This window comes from Columba livia, chromosome 1 (genome assembly GCF_036013475.1).
Source record: "Columba livia isolate bColLiv1 breed racing homer chromosome 1, bColLiv1.pat.W.v2, whole genome shotgun sequence".
Taxonomy (NCBI): Eukaryota; Metazoa; Chordata; class Aves; order Columbiformes; family Columbidae; genus Columba; species Columba livia.
The window spans coordinates 115,984,560-116,006,130 of record NC_088602.1 but is presented as its reverse complement, the minus strand read 5'-3'; positions in this window follow the sequence as shown (position 1 = coordinate 116,006,130).

Below are 21,571 nucleotides of genomic sequence, written 5' to 3'. Positions count from 1 at the left end.
ACCTCAACTGGCAACAAGGACCACGCAGCTACTCACTCAATCCCCTCCACTAAATGGGATGAGGGACTCAGAAAAAAAATAAAGAACAATAAAACACAACTCTTTGGTTGAGATAACAGTTTAATAGTACAGAAAAGTAAGATAATAACAACAACAACAACAGTAATAATGATCATAGAATATACAAAAAAAGTGATGCACAATTCAATTGCTCAATGCTCGCAATACCAATAGCCCATTCATTCCCAAGCAGCAGTATTTGTCCCCCTGACAACTCCAGTTAATATACTGAACATGACATCATATAGTAAGGAATACTCCTTTGGCCAGCTTGAGTCAACACTCCTGGCTTTGCTCCCTCTCAGCTTCTTGTGCACCTGGTTGAGGATGGGAAACCAAAAAGTCCTTTACTATCTGGCAACAACCGAAACCTCAGTGTATTATCAGCTTTCTTCTCACACTAAATGAAAAAAAAAAAATAGTACTAGAAAGAAAATTAACCCTATGCCAGCCTAAACCAGTACAAGTTTCCATGTAATGTTTATATTTTAATCTGTAGAATGTAAAATGGAGACTCAGGTGTCTGTGCCATATGCCAGGCGCATAGCCATGTGCCAATGAACGTAGACTAAAAGTTATCAGTTTCCTTTTCCATAACTTTGGAAGTGACCCCCATCAGTATATTCTAAGGTAATATGGGAACATCTACCACCCTGATGACGCTAGCTTTGAATTATTACAAGCAGAGTAGTCTATATCTAAATGTTCTTCTACTGAGCTAGGCAGTGGAGTTTAATCTTGAAAGATGAGATGGGAAACAATTACTGCAGAGACTAGGCATGTACTCTTCCAGTCCTGCAAATTAGCATTTGACAGAAGAGCTACTACAAGGAAGGAAAAGGGACAGAATGGGAGGGATGAATGCAGAAAGTCATTGTTTCATTTGCCATTTAGAGTTGTAACAGCAGAACTGAAGATAACATAATTACCAATACACCTAGTGATGCTGACTGGCTGAAAAAAAAAAAAAAAAAAAAAAAAAAGCTGTCACAAGAAATCATAGTTGTTTCTACTAAGTATCCCTAGATTTCCAGAAAGAACTCCAACCATTTAGCATTGAACTAGTCTATTTTTTCTGCAGAACAAAGATAAGATCAGTTATAGTTATGTTATTCACTCACAAATAGATAAATTTCTTTGTTCTCAAACCTTACTGCAATATGTATTTCTCCTTAGTGTTGTTAAGGCATATTAAATCAAAAGGGAAAAAAAGAAAAGAAAAAAATAAAATCTATTCAGGGCCTTGACCCTTCATTCTAGCAAAGAAATTATCTCAGGAGTTCAAATGTATGCATATAAGAAGGCCTCAAGCCTTTTTTTTTTAATTCTTTCATTTCCACTGTTCAATTGTTCCACCTGATTTGAATGTAAGTTAAAGCTTCAACCTCAGAGAAGGTAAATTGCAGTTTTATAATTCACCTAGGAAAGGAAGACTTCCTCAACAGGCTGCTACAGGAACAGACAAAAAAGTCAGTGAAAATTCTTGAAACCTCAGACATTTCCCTGTTATGTCAGAAGAAATGCATTTTAATAAAGCAACTGTGTCCTCTTGAAAACAAGTGGATGGGTTCCAGGTTTTTGGCTCCTCCACAATTATATTTGCCTTGTTCCTATCTACTTCTTTCTAGAGGATCCTTGCTCATCCATGTCAGAGGAATCACAGCTTCAGTGTCTGTTGCGAAAACACATGAGAACTCTCTGTCTAACCCTAGGAGACTCTGAATGCAAAAAATACTTGGCTGCTAAGTCCGAGAATGGGCTTTCTCAAATTAAGAGTAAATGCCACATATACAGAAATAAATTTAAGGATTAAAAACTGATGAAAGAGATAAAACACAGTGTGGCAAAATGAACAGACTCATCTATTATATTAGAGCTTCAAAATTTCATAGTTTTGCGCTTTTCTAGACACTCTTTACTTAGAATTCCCGATGCAATTACTTACAAGCTTTATTTAAAAATGTTAATGTTTCAACAATCATCATTTTAAAGAAAGTTTGACACATCAACTGAAAGTCTAAATGTGCAGAAGATAACTCCCTCAACATAATTCCTGATATTTATTCTTTTGGATAACTCATGGTTTTCTAGCTAATGTCATTAGTTTTGATATCTAACTTCTGTTTGTGTATGGATTTAACTGTCAGTACTGCAATCCCCTCTGTGTTTGGGTATTTGTTCAAACACAGATTTTTACATGCATCCTACTCAACTCTTTTCTGTTTCTTGAATATAGCTTTTATTAAACTGCAGGATTAATTTATTTTCAGTCTTGCTATAAAGACTAAAAGGTACATGACAGGAATAAATGTCAATACAATAAAATCTATGGTGAGTCACAGACTACTTTTCTAAGTTAAACTGCAGGAATGTCTTTGTTTTTTCAAATATACCATGGATCTGGACATATTCATAGTAGTTTTGCACTCATGGCTAGAGTTTCCCATTCAGATGATAAAATATTGTAAGTCTAGTAATAACAAGTGAAATGACTGCTGTATATGAACTTTCTGTCTTTTCCTATCAACAAAAAATAATTTTGTTCAGGGCTTTGGAGACTTAATTAGTCATAGATTATGAGAAAATACCTGGTTAATGTAAAGATTACTGTTTATTAGCTTGAAATTTTAATAATGGCAACTACATTTTTAGTGGCTGTTATGAAGTGTAATAGAAAAGCTTGTTTGTTAGGGAAAGATTATGATCTAATGGAAAGATCAAATAATTGTGAAAAGAAACTATGTTTAACCCTCTATTTAGCAAAGAAAAGTAATGATAATGTTGATTATAACAATAATAATTATTATATCCTTTAAAAAATTATTTGGTTTATGTGGCAAAAGAAGGCTGCAAAGGTGGCCTTTATCAGAACTGATCTGGGCCTGTGCCCGTGTCAGACAGAGACAGTTCCAATCAGCCCCAAAACAGACCCACTGTTGGCCAAATCTGAGCCCATCAGTGATGCCGGTGGTGCCTTTGTGAAAATATATTCAAGAAATTGTGAAAAAAATACTATGCAGAAGTTGTGAGTGAGAAAATGTGAGAGAAACAGTATTGCACACACCAAGGTCAGAGGAGAAGATTCTACCAGAACAGAGATTCTCCTACGGCCCATGGAGAAGACCACGGTGAAGCAGGTTGTCTTCCTGCAGCCCATATCACCCTCTGTCAGAGCAATTTCCACCCTGTGGCCCATGCAGGATACCACACCCACACAGGTGGATGTACCCTGAAGTAAGCTGCAGCCCATAGAGATCCCATGTTGTAGTGAGCTCCTGACAGAAGCTGCAACTCGTAAATAAGAGCACATGCAGGAGCGGGTTTTCTGGCAGAAACTAGCCCATGGGAGCAGTCTGTTCTTAAAGGATTGCACTCCATGGAAAGGACCCATGCTGGAGCAATTAACGAAGAACTGCAACCCGTTGGAAAAGACCCACATTGGAACAGTTCATGAAGGACTGTATTCTTTTTGAGGGAACAGATGCTAGAGCAGGGGAAGAGTGTGAGGAGGAAGGAGAAAGAGAGGTGAATTGTTATAAACTGACTGCAACCCCAATAATATTTGGGAATATTATTTACTCAAATAAAGGCACTCTTCACTAAATACTGCTTTTGAGGAACATAATTATCCTTACCTTTGTGTTCAAACTTTTATCTCATCATCATATTTTTATAGAATTTCTTTTTAAATGTAATTTGAAATTAATATTTAATGTTAGTCTTGAGCAGATAAGTGCAATACTGGAAACACAGATGTGAAAATACAAAGAATTTCAATTTTAATCTTAATAAAGAACAAGATCTCCAGCAAGATTACATTTTGTCTGATATAAATGAGAATGATACTTTAAAGTGACACAGGAGAGTGTAGAGCTGATTAGAACAATAGTATATTACAGTTCTCAGGATAGATTTGTTACATTTTGGTTTAATCCTTACCTGATTTTGTGAAGTAGAGCATAAATACTGGTGAATTTAATCCATATGCCATAATGAGCTGGCTAGATTTTCACACTTGGGCACTGACTGAGTCATTGTAAAGTGACACTTTAATGGAGAGACCTGTGAACAAACTTGAAATTTAAAAGCACATCTGAAAGGTTCAGATAGCTGCATACTTTGTGCATCTTTCTTATTAATAAAATTTCACAAATTATCTACATTTATCAGATGCAGAAAATGTTTGAAACTTCTGAAAATGTTCACCATCCATGAATTATGGGATATTAATGCCAGAAATATCAGATGCCTGAGAGTCAGACATCTAGTTACAGGGAGCTTTCACTTTTTTAAGTGACAATCAGAGAATCTGAGGCTGGAGAAAAAGAGCAAAAAGCAGCTTACTTGATACAGGTATCCTAAAATTTAATCTGGTATAAAAGTATCAAAGCTTACCATAGATAATAGCATAGGTGGAGTTGCCTCCAGATGGTATATACAAAACTATAGCAAACAGCATAAGGCTGTGCTTGTGCCATACTTCAGAGTTGGGTACTCCGAACTGGTAATTCAGACTCATTACTGCACAGATACGTGTATTACTACATTGTTCTTAAAAGGAAATTTCTCTCTATTGCTTGTGATTTATCTCATAACCTGGCCTTGAGGTTCTGTTGTAATTTGACCTGACATCCCATGCTTTTGGTGGCTATAAATAAATATTTTTAGACTGTGACTCCTCTAATCTTAATGGCACCTGAAGTATTTGGATGAACAATACTTCTAAAAGAACTTATGTCTTTCCACTGACTCTGATGGTGGAAATCTACAACTTGTTAGAGAAGTATCCCTCATTGCCTTTGTTGGTAATCAGTGTGTTTACTTTGTATTTCTTTTTTTGCAATATGGGATAGATAGACAGACAGATAGATAAGTAGATAGATAGATAATTACATAGCTTTCATCAGTAAAACCCCTATCATGGTAGTGGTCATCCTACGTGAGGAAGAGTACAGATATTAATAATTTTGTAACAACATGCCATGAAAATTATTAGTTATACCGGTTGTTTCCTGATATTTTATTACTAGTTATTTCTTGAATTAAAGCAGATTATTGAGTCTGTTTCTAAGACTAACATAGGGACATAATCACAGAAATATTTGTTTTAGTCATTATATGCATCTACAAGTATATATTAACAACCATACCAAATCAGGTCAAAATCTATCTAACCCACATCCCATCTTTATTATTTCTCAGGATTGTTTCAGAATACTTATGCCCAGCTTCTGATTTGTGTACTTAAGATACACTCTTTTATCAGGATACTTCAGAAACTTTACAGTTGTTTTTTTTTTTTTCCTTGACATCTGGTGAAAGGAAGCAAACAAACAAAACCAAACCCAAACAACAAACTGTAGAGATTTACTACTTCAATTAATTAATTAGTTTTTAATTTACCCTAACCCCAGTACTTAGAAAGCTTGTTTATGAATGTGGGAAACACAAGTGATTCTTTTCCGTGTCATTCCTAGCTGTCTGCATCCCTCGCCTAGTTTCAGTTTGTGTTACACATATCCAAATCCTGGTAATGACAATTATCTTTCTTACTTGCAAATATTCTATTATTTAAAGTGCTAGTGAAGTGACAAGACACATATACCACCCTCCTTGACTGACACACTTGTTTGCAAAGTTACCTGTCAAAAATGCTGAATGATGGAAGGAAAAAAGAGCAGATTTATTTTACCCTGAATGACAAACAGGAATAAGTTGGCATGGTGTGTCACTCACAGAGGATTACATCCTCAGAAACATAAATAGATTTCCTAATTTATATATACTTACATTAATTTTGTTTTGATTTATGTCTCTCTTTTTTGTGCCTATGGCACAGGAACCTTTGGCATTTCTGCAAATAAATTATTTTTCTGGTTCTACAACAGTCTATTTGAAATAAATGAAACTAAATTTACAAGTGGTGTTTCAGGTGTTTTTAGTTCTTAGGTTATTCTTGTTAATGCAAGTTTTACTTCCACACATTATGAAGTGAGTTGTAAAGTCTCAAAAGGCCTCTGTTTTCTATTGTTGCTTGTTTTTCCTCTTGTATTCCAATACCAGATCACATTAGTTCATCTTATGAAACAGCTGTTTCTCTTTAATAGTAAGATTTTCTAGATCTAGGGATAGATGTGATTATGCAGCAGTTAAGAAACTAATCATTAGTTTGGATGTTTAGATGTTACTCATTTTTAATTATTTTTGCAGAGTGGCCATGTGACTGTGAACTACAGCCCTTAATTAAGATTTTTATTTTACTGAACTAGAGCCATAAAACTGTGGAATAAATGGTTTTGAAACAAGTATTTCTCATATTCATTTCAGTCTTTATATATTGTATTGGTTTTGGCTGGGGTAGAGTTAATCTTCTTCCTAGTAGTGGGTATAGTGCTGTGTTTCAGATTTAGTATGAGAATAACGCTGTTAATAAACTGATGTTTTAGTTGTTGCTAAGTAGTCAAGAACTTTTTAGCTTCTCATACTGGCCTGCCAATGAGAAGACAGGGAGTGCACTAAAAGTTGGGCGGGGACAGTGTTGGTATAGTTCATCAACCGACCAAAGGAATATTCCATACTATATGAAGTCTGCTCAGAATTAAAGCTGGGAGATGAAGGAAATGGGGGATGTTTGGAGTGATGGCATTTGCCTTCCCAACTCAAAGTTACATGTGATGGAGCCTGGGTTTTCTGGAGATGACTAAACACCTGCCTGCCCATGCGAAGCAGTGAATGAATTATTTACTTTGCTTTTCTCATGTGTGCAGCTTTTGCTTTACCTGTTAAACTACCTTTATCTCAACCCACGAGTTTTCTCACTTTTATCCTTCCAATTCTTTCTGCCATTCCACTGTGTGGTGCTTAGTTGCTGGATGGAGTTAAATTATGACATAGATATATACACACATACACACACACATATATAAGCCCTGTATCCCAAAAGAGTCCAGGCTGTTGAGCTTCAAGTAATCCATGCAAAAGCTGCTATGTTTCCTGTGAGCAAAGAAAAAAAAATCTCCCTCTGAAATGTGTCTTAAAGACGTCTAAGTGATCTGTACTGTACACCATAAATCATAAATTGAAGTATGAATCACCTTCATCTGTATGGGATGATTCCCACTAACTTCAATCAGTACTAGGTAAAACAGTAAATTCACTATTTGAATGCACATATTGCTTTTATTTACTACTCATTTTATAGTTTTAAGAATTTAACATAAGTTACTTTGAAAAAAAAAATGCCGTTTATTTTGCTTGACTTGATAAACCTTAGAAATCACATGAACAACTTTATTTCATTCAAGCTGATTTCAGAATGTCATGGTGTAGGTTCTGCTGTATGCATAAGAGATGATGAGTATCTTAAAATGTGTTATGCTGAATTTTGCAAATTATCTTAAAGGACATGGTATCACCAGTAAGTATAAAGAAGTCAATAGCTATATAATCTTTACCTGTAGGCATTAAATCCTATTGCATTTTTTCACCAATAACACAGTATTTAATATTTTGGGATTTCTCCCAGGGTGAATATCATGTAAGTATCTTCCTGGAATTGTAGAAGACTTCAAAGACAAAAATGCATAGACTATTATACACATGCATGTTATAAATAAGAGAAAGATACCACTGTGATGTATTTATGTAGCAGCTGTGTAATGTAATGATTTAGGAGAAAGTTTATATACAGTAAAGTCCTTAAAATTAAGCAAGAATGAACAGCACAAATAACTACCCAGCATATGATAAAGACACAAAGGTTAATAATCCATAAAAACCTAGGTCCAGAGTCATCCATATTCTTTGAGAGAGAACCTTTTTGGTATCTCCATAGAATAACTACCGCCTGGTTCATCATTTTTCTGAGCAGAAAGATCGCAGCTTACAGAACAATTAATAACATGCTCTGCATTTCAAAGTGCTGAGGAAGCTTAATGATGTATAGTTTGAGATGTGAAGAAATTATACCTTCTGCTGAACTGTTTTCAGGATGTATCAGAAAGAATATAACTGAACAGATACTGTTTGTGCACAATATGTCACCAAAGGAAAAAAAAAAAGTGTTAAATATATATCCATGTAACTTTATTAATACTGTAAAAGAAGATAGACATTAATATTTATAGCATTTGCCTGCCAGCTCCCTGTTACATTAGTTTTGGCTTTGTACAACTTTCTACACTAGAACTCTCCAGGATTTAGATCAGATTGTTAACCCAGTAGACTGATGACATTACAGTATATTAATTTAGCTGTTACCACTAATGCCAATTCAGTATCTGTTCTCCAACACTTGGATGCGTTTTTTGAAGTCTGAGCAAAATCACTTAGCTGCAAGTTTTGATAAGCCTCAAGATGATTTTCAAGTTTAACGACAAAATATTGAGAAATACAAATATTAAATGTGGCAAATAAAAAAATCTAGCAAGAAGTGTTGTTTTTTTTTTTGGTTGGTGAATGGTTTGGGGTTGGTTTTGGTTGATTTTTTTTTTTTTCATGGGGTCAGGGGTTGTTCAGATTCTTCTGTAACTAGATTATTTTTTCAATTAATTTATGTTTCTTTCTCTAAATTATTGCTTGTTCCATGCACAATCTGTTGTACCACTTTAGTTTCTGTTGCAAAACACAAAAATACTCTAAGGAAGCCGTGTAACAAACATAAGTGTCTAATTACATCTATTTAGAAGATCACTTAGACAGTTTTCTGAGCCAGTTATAAATTATACAGACAAATTATCATGAAGTCTATCTCAAACTAAGATAGATTGGTACCATAAGGCTTTTGGTTGGCTCAGAGCAAGGGGAGAATAAGGATACACCTAGACCTCATACACATAACTTCACCTATATGTGTGATGGATGAGGCACAATTCATATATTGAGAATGTTTAGCTTGGAGTATAGCAGTTAATCACTTTGGGTAGAATTCATGTTGCCTAACTTTTGTCATCTAAAATGCAGGTGTTGAGTCAAAGCTCATTATTTAGACTTTCAGTATAATCAATGTGACGGACAAACACAAATACATCATCCAAATTTTGAGAAAATGTTTAGTTTGCATCTGTGGCTCCTTGTGGTGAATGAAATAAGCTGAGCTAAACACATTACCTTACAAAACTCTCTGGATGCTGGCTACTGCTACCAGGGCTGCTAGGGAATCTTTTGGAGATGATGCACATGAGACTTACGGCTGGTCCAAATAGGGTCTCAATCAAAAAGATGAGAAACTCTTCCACACAGAAAAAATTCTCCTGTGGAACGTCAGAAAACAAATAAACAAACAAACAACAAAAAAGTATTAGAAGTCTGTAGGTCCCTGCAAATACCATGACATCCCTCATTTATGTCATGGTTGTGTATACGCCTCGTTCCTCTTTTTCCAGTCTTACCCACTGTATTAGAAAACAATTCTGTTTATGGAGTTTTCTGTTAATGAAAAATGTAAAGAATTGTGTATAATTTTATGTATCTGGCATTAAATTTATTTGTCTTCTAAGTAAAGATTTAAAAATTCTGCAACACGAAGTATTAGCACTATGGGAAATTAGCAGTCTGAGTTTTTGGAAAGGTCAGTGTGGTTGCACACACCCCAATGAGGTGCTTTCAGTACAACGATTGATGGTTCTTTAGCACCTTTTGTGCCCCACTGTGGCTGTCCTCATATATGCACCTTGGCTGATGCTGACTGTCATGTCCCCCACCTCAGGGCATGGTGACTCCTGTCACGTACACCCCCTCCCTGTCTGGGGAATAGAAAGGATCAACAGACAGGGCCAACAGCCAATGAGTCATCCTCATCCTAGAGAAGCTTCTGGACCACACTGGTAATAACCACAGACACATCCAACCACGCTATAAAACGAGTATCCTGCCAAAGGCCCCCTTTGAGTGATCTCAGAGCAACAAGACTGTGAATGGAGCCCTTCCCTAAAATCAGGGATTATTTCTAAGGAGACTTTCTGGGACTGAGAGTCCTTACCTGCTCCTGGGTAAGTGATTATTTTCTTCTGGATATATCCTTGAATGAGCCCTTGCCCTGCCCGGGACAAACAACCATTTCTTGGTACCCCCAGCTGAGAGAGACTTCTCTTTTGAGTGAGTGCATGCATGGTGTGGATCATCATTCTTGTGAGATCATATGGATGGTAATAAAATCCCCAACTGGTATATCAAACCTGCAGTTCATTAAATATTTTTGGACTACTGATTGATTTTGGATTACTTTCTTGCTTGCATTTGTTTCTGTTGTTTGGTTTCAATCTGTCATTTGATTTCTGTTTTGGTTCTGAATTAAAGTTGCTTTAATCTCATTATTTGCTTGGAGAGGTTTTGGAGTGCCTTTGTGGCAGCCAACAATGTACATACCTAAAACAATGCTTGGATTTTACTTGCAAAGTACAGAGCAATGTGCTCTCCTGAGACTTTTATCCTCTGCAAGCCCTGGGCTAAAAATTCAAGTTGAGTAACTTGGATTGTGTTGATATAATGTTACATTTATTTTTAGGAACAGCAGTCTCTTCGGGGCATTAAAATCTTGTCTGTGAAGGCAAATGCACCCTTATTTGATGTTGATAAAGCATGCAATTGCTTTTATTTTCATAATGCATGGTGAAGGTTTTCTGGTTCATCCACAGTTTTGCTACCTAGGGGGCAGAGTCAGAAGCATGCTGAACTACTAGAGCAGAACTGGGCTAAGAGTTTTACTACTTACAATGCATGGTGAAGGCTAGTCCCTGTTCTTTCCTTAAAGAGTATTAGAAAAGAAAACAGCTGCAACAGAAAACACAGTAGTAACCCTTAAACAAATAAATGTGAAGAATTAAAATAAGCTTTTTATTTTAAATACTCAAAATGTCAACAAAAATCCATTTCAGAATAATTTTGTTTGAAAACCATTACGAAGCTGACTTTAATGAAATGTGTAATTGTGTTTCTTTAGAAAAGTCATAAACAGATATGGTTTATTTCCAGAACAGAAAAAATGAAATTATAATGAAATGTTAATTAGCTGGTATTTGGAAAATATTCCTCTTACTACTTCATTTATTTGAGGTTTTATTTATAATCAAGATCTTAGAATGCAATAATAATTTTAATTTATATTTTATAGTCACCCAAAGATGACTATAGCAGATATTAGTGAATGGAGTATACAAATAATTTTAATTTTTATTACAATTTTAAACTGTTCTGGTTTTGATTAGAACAGGACCAATTCTCCTTTCAGTTAAGTTTCTTCTAGGAAACTTCACTTGCTGAAGTTGACTACGTGCTTTTCAACCAATGTCTGCTTCTGGAACTGATGACACCTGATGTTTATAGCTATTACTAATGTAATGATAGAAATGGTATGCAGAAAGGCCCCTGCTTATGTTTATTTCTATAGTAACCAAGGTCAGTGATAAATCTCTTACATTCCACAAATGATAGGGTGTAAAAGGGGTCGTACCTGTGGATGGAATAGATGACCAAAAATTGGCCAATGAAGTATTCCATCCCATACACATCATACTCAGTTTAAAGCTGAGGGACCATGAGGAACTTCATTTCTTCTTTCATGGACAGCATCCCTGAAGGACTCTGCATGTTCTCCTGCCTCCAGTCCCAATCCATGTATTCCTGAATCCAGTTCAAATCTGCTACTGAGTGCAGTCCAGGACTTCCTCGTACCTGTCCTGCACCATCAGCGTCAGCACCTCTCCCCACCGTGGCAGGCAATTCCATTATTATCATTGGGGGAACTAAATACCAGTTTTGTATATTTCGCAGTATTTATCTTATTATAACTATTAGTAAAGCTTTTTTTAATTTTCAGGCCATAAGTCTCTCTTGCTTTTCTCCACAGGGGGGACAGTGGGATTTAATGGAAAGCATCTGTTTTCTATTGATCACCAGCCCAGCCTTAAATGGCAACTTAAACAAGTTAGAACTTCATTGAAAATTGTATACACAAAGGAACTGAAATGAAAACTACATGCATAAGTTTGCAGATTACCATTTGAATCCTTGAAATGATGGATTATAATCAAATCAACTCAATTTATAATCCAGGAAGTATATGATAGAAGTCAAGTAAATTGTAGGTATGGATAGAAGAATGGCTGTTAACTAGGAAGATTTTATTTAATTAATAATTTGATCTTGTTCTTTATTGTACTATTTTTCAAGCCAAGATAGTAACAAAAATCTAAAGTGGTTTCTCAGCCCCATAAAATCAGAGCAAACAGTGGGCTTTGGTGATTGATGGGAGCAGCTGCTGAATCTTAGATTGATAGAACTTTAGGTTGGTAGAATCTTAGGTTGGTTAGTTTTATCAGAGCTGTTTGAGAAGGCAAGAACAGCCATTGTTCCCCTACGCAACTGGAATATTCAGATTGCAAATACATGCATTCTGAGACCATGAAACAGACAGGTTAAAGAAAATTTCTGTTGCATCTGTGACTGTAAACCCATAGTACTGAGCATTTGCAAAAGGTCACAAAGGTAAAAAAGTCCTTCTGTTGGACACAGGTGACAGAGGCAGAACGATGAAATATATTTTTAATAACATCAATATGCAACATTGATCTCTTTTCTAAGACTCTCTTTAAGCCTTTTCCTGAGTTATTCCAAGGACTTTTTATGCTCTGTGTATATGAACCAGGACTGATCTGACTTTACATCAGTTTTTAAGAAATCTCCAGGTTAAGATAGACAATGATGTCAGGATTCATTTGTGGGAAATAAAAAAAAAAAAAAGTCATTTTGTGCCATTTGAAAAACTTAGGGTATTCTAAAAATTTCCATGGTTCTGGTAGATCCAAGACACAAGACAAACTAGGGGAACCAAAGCCATCCCAGGAAATCAGCTATAGTTCTGGTATCCCACAGTGCCCAAAATGACATTGCAAGTCTGTATTTAGGCAAATAAATCTAGATACAGATTTCAGAACTGGGAGAATTAGTCACTTCCTAAAAGTGGTTTATCCCATCTAATTTGAACGCAAATTTTATGATGACATACATTTCTGGAGATGTCTGTTTCTTCATTAAATGAAACTAGTTGACGAATTTCAACAAAACGTTTGATTCAGCCCAAAACTGGACACCTCAACTTCTTATTCTACCCAATCTAGATAAAAGAATATCTTGACTTTAGGTCAAGGCCATTAAGACCAGTTAATGCACTCAGAGCTCTGACACTGGATGACAAACAGGAATTCTCTAGTCCTGCTTATGTCAATGAAATATAGAGGATAATTTAACTGAATAAATGTAGGAGTTTGTTTGGGAATAGTGTCCAAAACATTACTAACTCTATTGATTTATTTGCTTCACATGTAGATATGTCTATTTTAGATACTTCTTAAGAGCTATCTAAAAATAGATCTGAACCTCACTGTAAATTCTAAGCAGGTTATATCTTTGCTTATCCTACAGAAAGAACCCAAAGGTTATTCCCTTTGAAGTGGATTAGGAACTACATCTACGTTCTGGTTCTCAGAACTCCTAGGTGGTATATGAGCTTTATGTGAGCTTTGACTTTTTGAAAGGTTCTTCAAAACATATGGAACTCCAATTTTTTATTAGAATAACTGCAAATAAAGTAAAGCATAATTGTTTATAGTAACAACACTATTACTGTAACTCTAGATGCTGAGTTGAAACTGTTTTCCATTTGGCAGATTCTATAATTCACCTGCAGATTACAAATCCAAGGCTTTGCCAATGCATTTACAGCCAATTGAACCATCCGCTGCTCTAGAAGTACTCATATGTTAGTAGCTTTCCTGATATTTAGCAAGACAAATTCAAGTCTGCTCTAACATATTTAGAGTAGAGGCTCACACTTGAAGTCCAAATAATATCATACTACTTATCATTGCATCATCAACATTACAATGAACATTGGAAGAAACAGTTTCCTCCCCTGACCTTACAACATCAGGTCTTTTTCTGTGTCCTGTTCATGAGACAGGGACTCTTTTGATACAGTGGAAAACATGCTGGGAAGTGAAACATTTGTGAAGGTTTCTCATGGTTTAGAGATTTGTCAGCAAGGTAAGCAATGTTATGGATTTGTCAGTTCATCTTAAATCCCACTTGTCTGAAGCCAAAATAAGATTAAAACACATACAAAAACATTTATTCATAACATGAAAAATCAACAACACAGAAATTAAAACCAAAAAAAATCAACAAAAATAAGTAATTCACTTAAAAAATATATATGCATAGCTGGTTTAAATTTAGATTACTTCAGGAAAATTCCATTTATCTCCCCTCCCTCATTTACCATTGTTCTCTCGCTAAGGTAATACTAAAGGTTTCAGAATTTTATGTATATCTTATGAACAGGTTGGACCTGCTCAGCAGATTCCACATTTGACCTTGCCTGTAAGAGCAACAGAACTCCAACAGGGAACACATTATGCAACAATCACTGCATGAAGACATGCATGAGATATACATTAAAATAGGTCATTTTATCAGTTTTCTACATCTCAAATGTTTCAGGTCTCCAGAGAGCTTTAATCCCTCATTCAAAACTCATCCTATTTCTTCCTTACCCAGGAGATAATTGATCTGGACAGGCTTGGCATGTGGGCCCATGTGAACCTCGTGAAGTTCAACAAGGCCAAGCACAAGGTCCTGCACCTGGGTCATGACAATCCCCAGTATTGACCCAGACTACAGGTTGAAGGGATAGAGATCAGCCCTGTGGATTAGGACTCAGGGATACATGTGGATGAAAAACTGGACATGAGACAACAATGTGCTTTTGCAGCCCAGAAAGGTAATCATGTCCTGGGCTGCATAAAATGAAGCATGGCCAGCAGACTGAGAGAGATGATTTTCCCCCGCTACTCTGCTGTGGTGAAACCCCACCTGGACTATTGTTTCCAGTGCAAGAAAGACATGGACATGTTACAGCAGGTGCGGAGGAGGGTCATGAAAAAGATCTGAAGGCTGTGACACCTCTCCTCTGAAGAAAGCCTGAGTTGGGCTTGGTCAACCTATTGAACAAAAAGCTCCTGGAAGATCTTACTGTGTCCTTTCAATATGTAAAGGGGGCTTATAAGAAAGAGAGAAACCTTTTGCCAGTGCCTGCAGTGACAAGACAAGGGGCAATACTTTTAAACAGAAAGAAGGTAGTTTTAGATAAGACATAAGGTGGACATTTTTACAATGAGAGTGGCAAGTCACTAGAATAGGTTTTCCGGGGAAGCTGTGGATGCCCCACCACTTGAAGTGTTCAAGGTCTTTGGAGGATAGTTAGGTCTTTGAGTAATCTGATATTATGAAAGATATCCTTGTCCATGGTGAGGGGTTGGACTAGATGATCTTTGCTGGTTCCTTCCAAACCAAACCATTCTATAATTCTATGATTCTGTTATAACCTTATGACTTCTCTGGACTGAAATTAAAGGATATTCCCCTTTTTTAGATATAAAAATATATTTTTGTTAGATTTAGGAAACAATTTAAACATTACGTAAGTATTCAATGGCATTTTATTGTAGTTGCACCCATGATGTTCGTAAATAGTTAACAGGTATGATGATCTCCAGGAGGCAATTTGGATGCAGGAAAAGCTGGAAACTAGGTAGGTGGATACTCAGGGTTTTTTACAGTTGCTGTAAAAGCAAAGTTAAAGCACTAAAAGTGTTCTTGTGTACTAAATATTACAAGAATTTTCCTCAAAGAGAGCTAAAAACTCCTGTTTTCTTTCTGTTTCTCTACATAGTTTAGATTAGGATAGTTTTGTTTGTTTGTTTTGTTGTATCCTATATCAGCATGGTTATTCAACACGATTTAAAAACATTGAAATAGAAAAACTGTATCTCATTCATTGCTGTTTTGCATGCTAGCTCTTAGAATAATTCATCACATTAATGTGAAAATTGATTTAGTCTATAGACCCATTATTTCTTTCTTACACAAATAGCTAAGCCATTTTCAGTGACTGAACCTTGGAATGCCTTTCAATGGCATTTTTAGAGGCTATATATGCTAAAAGAAAAGTATCTTTCTTCCTTTACTTGCTTTTTGTACCTCCTAAAAGTAGCCTACAGATCTACTGATATAAGGACATCAGGTGAAAAGTTGTCATTACATAGAAAATACAAGCATTTTGGTTTACAGTGTTTTAGGATATTTTTAAATAGTGCTCAGTAGCCATCTAAAATGTACATATGAATCTAGTTTACAAAGAATAAATTGCATTATGTATTACCATTATGTATTGGCAGCTATGTATGTATACCTATCAACACAGCCACAGTGTTACCACTGCTTATTCGTGTAACTTTGGACAATAATAACTGTCACACTGAATGACAGTTTGTACTTCTGTGTTTTCAAAGGACAAAAAATGTTTATTGAATTCAACTTGAGAATGAATGTTGAGTTGATTTTGAAGCTTTCTTCACAGAACTACATATAAAATTACTGGGATGCAACTCAGAAATTTTGAGCCAAAACATCAGACAGAAGGTCTAATGCCTGCTCCATTGCCTGGAAAAGTGCCACTTGACTGGGTAGGCCATTCCTCTGGTGTCAGTGACTGTGCTGTCTCTGTCGCCTTTCTCCAAACAAACCATAGTGAAAATTATGAGAGAGGTTAACACAAATGCAACTTTGTGTCCAGTCAATGCCTTGCTCAATATTTCTACTGGATAGACCATGAGGGAGAGCAACCCTGTGACTAGATGTAGTCTGCTTCCCAGCCACCTCAGCTCTTTTCCTGTTGTTGTTTCCTAGTACCGTAATAAGGATATCTGTCCACACAATATATTCCTCATTCATAACATCACCTAAAGTCTGTTTAGACTCATGGTTTTCTTTGTATTAATTTAATTTGACTTTGAATCACAACACTGTCTTTCTTATCTGCAGTGAATAAGTAATTATAAATACTGTTTTACACTTAAGACTAAGTCACTTAGGACCTATCGCTCTCTACAACTTCCTGAAAGGAGGCTGTAGCAAGGCAGGTGTTAGTCACTTCTCCCGAGTAACAAGTGATAGGATGAGTGGAAATGGCCCGAAGTTGTACCAGGGGAGGTTTACATTGGATATTAAGAAAAAATTCTTCACTTAAAGGGTTGTCGGGCAGTGGAACAGGCTGCCCAGGAAAGTGGTTGAGTCATTGTCCCTGGACTGTGACTTGTAGTGTTCAGGGACATAGTTTCATGGTTGACTTGGCAGTGTTAAGTAGTGGTTGGACTTGATGATCTTAAAGATCTTTTCCAACTTAAACCATGCTATGATTCTATGATTCTGTAAGCCTCTTTATAACTTCTTGAAGTGACAAACTCTAATAGGAACTAAGGAACTTGCTTAGGTTGCCACTCAAATCCTATTAAGAAAAAATTGGATGACATATTTAGTAATCAGAATTAGTAGATGACCAATTCATATGTTGCAAAAAATGTATATAAAGTGTAAGTGATCCTTATTACTACTAATTTTGGTGGTTGTGAAATTGCTGAGTCATCTACCAGTTTCTCCATCTGATCATGTAAAGTGTATGGCCACCTTTATAAAATTTTCTGAGTGAAATTATAGAAATTGTCACTAATTGGAAAAGGCAAATAGAAACCAACATTTCATGTGTGTAAATATGTAATTTGTCAAATATTTCTGGAATTTCACATTCAGTAAACAACAATATCAAACTTTCTGTGCATGCTGATGAGAAGATCTGATTGTTAAACCTGTATAAAATTGTGTCTACGTAGAACAAATATGAATTTTGAAAGAAAGAAAACAAAGTTCTGCTACAAGTTTGTTTTGTTTTGTTTTGTTTTGTTTTGTTTTGTTTTGTTTTGCTGTTTCAGAGTTCTGTTTGCAAACTTTGTTTCTAAATGGCCATAGCTGACACCACTGAATTTTGATGAAAACAGCTCTTAATCAGAACTATATTTTTGCTTAGGAAAAAGGTAAAGGGGCTGGATTATGTACATTTTAGATAGCTTTGTGGAATTAGTGTTCTTACCTCAATTCACTCCTATGTAAGAAGATCATTAACATTGTTTGTGAGTTGACTATTTTGACCTTGGGCTGACAAAATGACTGTTAGCAAAATCCTTTTCAGGTTACGAGGAAGATACACATAAATCACAAACAACCTGTGTATTTGCACATGCACATATCTATGTCATATGTATGTAAAATAGTTAAAGAGACAGGCATAGGTGATATAGATACACATATGGATACAGATATAGACACCCTTTCTTGTGCATAGGGATTATATTAAAAGCAATAAACTACATGTAGAGAGTGATAATTACTTTAATCTGAAAAATACATATAAGAAAACACATCCAGATTAAAGTTAAAAAAAAAAAAGAAAGAAAGAAAAAGAAAAAACAAAGGGAAAAAAAAAAAAAGGGATGAATTCATAAGCTAACCAGAAAAAAAAAGAAAAATAATTGTGCATTGCCTTGTTGGATTTCTTTTTATTTCAAAGTCAATATTACATAGATATATCTATAGATATAGATATATCTAAAAATCTATAGATAGAATTTTATTTCAGTATCTGTTATTTCACACGCACTATGGGACTAAAGCAGCAAAACTGACACCTAGACAGCATAATATTAAAATGTGAAACCATTTATAGAAAGATGTGTATGGTGTGTCAAAGCACAGTCAAGTTGCATTAGCTTAGTAAATCTGTATTGCATCACTGAATGTTAGCTCTATTTCATCCATTATGGTGCAGAGATTGCTTACTGTGTTCCCTGAGCTCTTTTATATGAAAGAGCAGTAGTACTCACTGCCAAAATGGTCTTGCCCTGTCAGAGTAGTTTTAATTGAGCTGAGCCATAAAACCCTGCCCAGTGATATTACAGGAAAAGGGAACCATTAGCTGAACAGCACTTTACGAGATTACAGCTGTTAAGAGCATAATGAACAGTTACTTTAATATCCTACCCAACTAGAAAAATATAAACATGTCCACAGGTAGTCATTTTACCTAGTTATCACATTTCCTAAAACAGTGTGGTTCTGATGCTTTTTGTCTCTCTTTTATGCAAAAATTGGAGCTTGTATTGGCAAGAAGTGTTATTCATTTTGTGGAGGAGGGAGGGAGGATAGAAGACGTCATCTTTAGAAAGCAAACATTTACTGCTTAAACACCTACTACTTCTTTAGAGTAACTGTATTACCCAAGTAGAGTGAAAACTAATAGGATTTAAGCATTTTATATATTTTCCAAAGAAAATATGTCAATGATTCATTATAAAGTCTAGCTGGTAAGGAAAATGTTTTATTTTCAGGCTCATGATAGCTGATTGTAAATAATGACAAACATAAACAGGTATGAATAGGCACTTGAAAATACATTTTTTCAATGTCTTTATTTGAGTAGTTCTGATATATGAACATATATCGCTTAATTTAAATCATCCCTTTTTAGTTTCAAATTGATTTACAAAGTAGTATATCAGCAGAGCAGCATGATTGGAAAGAAACCAAACTAAGTACTTCCCAGAAAACTTATGTAAGTTTGTGTATTAAAAAAAACACATTCATAAGTCATCACAATGGAATGAGAAATGCAAGTTTTTTCCTCAGCTGTTGAAGATAGGGCATAAATAGAAGCCCCACTCATTTCATATTTCTGAGAGACCATCAGATATCAAACAAATAGATATGATAAATTCTTCTAACAATGATGATGATTTGTGCAATCCCATTAATTCAGTTTAATAAGTTTATCTATGTCAGGCAGCAAACTGTTGTTAATATGGGGCTCATTGTACTTCCATTGTATATAGACAATCTAATGTGTTTTTCTAGCACTGAAGAAGTAATGGAGAATCATCAGTTAGCAAGACAATGACATTGTGAAGACCAGAACAGGGAGTTATTTTTTCAGAGACAAAACAAAACAAACAAACAAGAAAAGACAGGCTGAGACAGGATGGTGCAGTCTTTAGAAATTATTGAATTTAAGGTAAGCACTGCCCAACACACTCTTTATAGACAGTGGAGAGATAAACAGACCCAAAAGACACAATTTGTCTAATGTTGTTTTTTACTTTCTGTAAGGATAAGATGAATCACTGTCCAGAAATGCCTACTTATTTTGAAAAGCTTTTGACCTATGTTCACAAAGTATTCTGTAAGGATGAAGAAACTTAAGCAACAAACCAAAGAGATACACTTTTTATCTTCTTCAGTATTTTTGTACAAGCTAAAACAAAGCCTGTTTGTAGGAATCTTTTGATGCGATTTATATCACTCCATGTATCTAAAGTGAAAAACTCAGTATTTGCAATGTAGAAGCATTGTGAGAAATACATTTATGTGTAGGGCATTCTTATATCTCTCTCCAGGAAGGGTTAATACGCATAGGCTGTTTTCTGGAAAGTGGTGTTGTGCCAGCCCTGTCAGACTTGGAAAAAAAGCTAAAATTCAGATTGTCTGCAATAAAGGCAAACACAGGTACTGGATGAGTCCAAAGAGATTGTACTATAACAACGACGTTTTATCTCAGGAAACAAAAAGACAACAACCATTTCATAAGCAGCAGAATGACTACCAGAAATCTGCCGGGTACATAATGTCATAGATTAAATAATAATTAACAGCTGATTTAGAACTCATAGGTCCCTGAAAACTGAGTCTATAATGAAATCTAAACCTATAATTAATCAATAATTTTTACTGCTACAGTGCTTTTCCAAGGCACAGAACTTTTCACCTTCAAAGAGCCATAGAAACTAGTATAGGTCAGTTGCTGGTTTTATGTACATCGTAATGATAGGGGAAATGACTGCATTATTCCACTTTTCAAATAATACACAAATGTGCATATTTTGAATCTACTTTTGAAAAGTCAGAAAATAAAATTAAAGAAAAATAAAAAAAGGAGATTTCTATTTTTCTATGCACTTGTGCAAAGCTCTGGAAGATCATGTGTCTAGCAGTCTACCTCTTCATCTGTTGAAGTGGCATAGAGCAAAAAGTTTGATTTACTGCTTCCTGGCCCCTAGAGAAGGCAGTCCTATGCTATTGTCCTTTCCAAATCCACTCTTCCCTTCTTCATTTTTGCTGTCTGCCATATAACATGTTCTTATAATCCCCAGTGAATCAAACCAGCTAACTGCGCTATTAGAAAAGTAAACTTTTCCCCTCCATTGTCCGCCCATTTCCTACCTTCCCTTCACCTTTCTTCTCTCTATCTCTTTCTCCTTCTCTTCTTCCTTTCCTTCTTTCCTCACTTTCTCACTCTAGTTATTTTTCTTAGGGCTAACACAGGGTCATATGCATATCAGAGTTAATGCTAAGGATTATATGGGAACCTTTTTCATAGAAGAGCACTGTTGCCACTGCATCAAAAGACAAAAACCTCAGTAGCAGCAGGCTATGCAACTGACCTCTCAGTCTCAGGGACTCTTGCCCTGACAGGTCTAGCCTGGACCCTTCAGCTGTAGGGTCCACGATTTTAGGCTGCATGCATCTATGACAGGTTGGATATGAAATGACTTACAAGAGTACTTGTCATCCC